Below are 3334 nucleotides of genomic sequence, written 5' to 3'. Positions count from 1 at the left end.
TTTTTACTGAGCTGGAGTTTGAACCCACAACCTCAGGGTGTTAGGCGAGGGGCAATATTTAAAGACCACCAATTTGAAGGGCAAAAATTAAAGACCACCCCAAATGAAGGGCAATCCCCGCAAAAAAAAGAACTTGTAATATACACCCTCCTGATAAAAAAGAGTGTCCATTTAGTCATTTGTACACCTCTTAAGAAAATACTAACTCCTAGAAAAAAATAAGTAATTTGATTAAACTGTCCCTAATTAAATAGGTATTGGCATTTGATCATATAGCACTTATTAGGGTTAAATCTGAAAAAATAAGGTTAATTCTTTCTTGATTTGATAAGTGAACGCTCTTTTTTGCTCAAGAAAAATAGGCTAAGTGGACACACTTTTTTATCCGAAGGGAGTATGGATTATTGCATTGAGATGGATAATATAAGGACTATTATGATGAGAATACATAATATAAGAATTATTATAAGGTATATAAATCATTATGAAAAATATTTTTTGGAGATTTCCTCCCATAAGGTATTTTCGTCTTTAGATACTCTTATCCACATATTGCTAATACATGTATTACTTATCTCACCTTGTAATTCATATAAAAAAAAATATACAAATTTTCATATAAATTATACCCGTATTGATTATACAACGTTTGATTTTCAGTATTAAATTCACATAACTTGTACAAATTTTAATACTGAAAATCAATCATGGTATAAAATAATTCCGATTTATATTCAAAAATATTTTGGCCTATAGCTCAAAACAAATGACCCCTTCTGTATTTTAGGATAAAAGGGTTAATGAGCACCCGGAGAAAATCATTTACATCCTAAATGTTGCTTTAAAAATTAAGCTCCACTCTTAAAACTTTGAGCAATAGACATTTTTGTCATTTACCACTCCAAAAGATGCGTTATTAAATTATAAATACTTCACCAGCAAAAAGATTGTGTACTTTTTTAGAGAAATATGTGCTTTTACCAATGTGAATAGTGTGGCCATCACGAGAAGTAAAAGAGAACTTCACAAATCCATAGAATTAAGATTGAGTGGTTTTAAAGTTCCCAACTTTTCTGGCCCCTCGTGACTAATTTAAATTTTAAAGAAAGTGTCATCATAGGTCATAACTCCTCCTACCACAAAAACTTATCCTTATTTATTGATTACACTAAAAATTATTGTTGTTTTCGGTTTATATGTGATTTTTTAGCCTTTCAAATATAATTCAGAGTGAATAATCTTAAAACTTAAGAAGGTATTAAATTTTTGGGAAAGTCACACAAATATAACTTTTTCAAATGGTAATTAAAAAAATTACAATTACTTTCAAAAAAATTACATAAATACAACTTATTCAAAATTTTAACTTCTTAATTACAAAAATACAACTTTTTTACATTCCTAAAATATTAATAATATTTAATATTAGGAGTTACTACCATTAATGCATATCCATTTTTTACTTTCTCTTTCTTTCAAAATCATTAGAATGTAATTTTTCAAATAAACATAACAAAATCAACTTCAAATCCCATATTCAATCTACCGTTTTAAAAAGACTTTTTATCTTCCGTTTCCTCCTCCTTCTTCTTCTTCTTCTTCTTCTTCTTCTTTTTTTTTTAAATTTCACTTGATGATGATTCAATTATTTTTTGTGACTAAAAGAAATTATTTGAATATATTAATATTAAGAAAAGTACATGAAAAGAATGGTATATGGAAATATGGTATAAGAAATGTACATGAAAATAAACGTTAAAAAGTATATGGTATATTCAAATTGGTAGATTTAACTGAAAAGATGATAACAAAATATTTGTGAATATAATAGTAGAAATTAGTATATTTAAGTTTGTTTATTATATATAGTATATAATATAATAATATTATTTGTGTATATAGTATTTAATATTACGATATATCTAATATATGAATATATTACTCTATGTGCCAACCAATTGTACTCTACATCAACATATAAAATATACAATATACAATATATAGAAAGAATAATATAATTACTTATAGATTACCACTAAAATAGGATATTAATTAATAATTGACACCCCATCCCATAAAACTTGGCTTCCTTTCTGCCATCGCATATTAACTATTCAATTTTTTTCTCTCTTCCATGAAATAGGAAAATTAACTCAATTAAATTTATATTTGTATATATTTAATATAATAAAAAAATATGCCTAATATATACAATAATGTATTTGGTCAAATATATATATATATATATATATACGTAATATATAAGTACAAGAATATATATACTTGTTCAAGGAATTGTATAATATATATCATATAAATAGTAGTATACTTTTTTATGAATTAAATGCTAGCTGAGTATATTGGGATGCTTAGAAAAGTAATTAATGTTATTAATAAAGGAAACTCCTTATTATTAGTCTTTTATTCATAGCACCATTTTTTTTATTTATGGTATATCATACACATACCCTAAATATTAGAGTATATATTGTAGATTATGTAATTTAGTTAATAGTTGTAGATTACAAAATATTTTGCTTATTTCTTGTAATTATGTAACTTCCCCTAAATTTTTCTTTTCAAATGTACTTTTATTTAATAAGTAATTTGAACAAATTGCTAAAAAATCTTTCAATACTTCTTTATATTTCTCTATCAGAAGATTAAGAATAATTTAGTTAAATAACTCTTTTAATTAAATGTTATCAAGTGATTTTTCATGGATATGTGAAACCTTCAAGATCACTTATATGGAATGAAAAGAGTAATTATTCATTTATCATATTTAAGTTATAAATGAAGGTAAAGAAAATATATATTGCGATATCATTAATTTGGCATAAAATTAGTGTGTGTGTTTTTCTGCCTTTAACTATTTCCTTCGTGAAAATCCTTTTCTACTAATATGTGTTGAACTAACTTTTAAACGCACAACCATTCTTTCCTTTCATTAAATTTTAATTAAAAAAAAAAAATGAATATGATAGAGTCCAATATAACTGGAGCAGGTCATACAGAAGAGTAGTGAGCCCTACCATTTAAATACAATTAGAGTTGGTTCTTTATCAAAAAAAAAAAAAAAAAAAAAAAAAAAAAAAAGAGTTGGTTCTACTGTATTCTTGATAATAACATCAAATTAGGATAACAAGGAGTGTTTATCTTCAGATCTTTACCAAATACCTAGAGGTTTATGGCTACTATAGTAGTTAGAGGCTGACAAATTCAATTAATGGTAGATATGTTGCTGCTTGGGTCATCACTTGGGCATTTGGTCTAGTGGTATGATTCTCGCTTAGGGTGCGAGAGGTCCCGAGTTCAATTCTCGGAATGCCCC

The 3334-nt window shown here is 26.0% G+C and overlaps 1 non-coding gene across 1 annotated transcript; it reads left to right on the top strand.

Annotated features, from left to right (window-relative positions):
* Window positions 1-3262: 3262 nt before the first annotated feature.
* TRNAP-AGG (transfer RNA proline (anticodon AGG)) lies at window positions 3263-3334 on the top strand. Its single transcript has one exon. It is a non-coding gene; the product is annotated as a tRNA-Pro (tRNA).

Source organism: Lycium ferocissimum, chromosome 2, assembly GCF_029784015.1.
Source record: "Lycium ferocissimum isolate CSIRO_LF1 chromosome 2, AGI_CSIRO_Lferr_CH_V1, whole genome shotgun sequence".
NCBI classification, from domain to species: Eukaryota; Viridiplantae; Streptophyta; class Magnoliopsida; order Solanales; family Solanaceae; genus Lycium; species Lycium ferocissimum.
The sequence above is the reverse complement of the archived record's forward strand: the minus strand, read 5'-3'. Positions and strand labels throughout refer to the sequence as shown.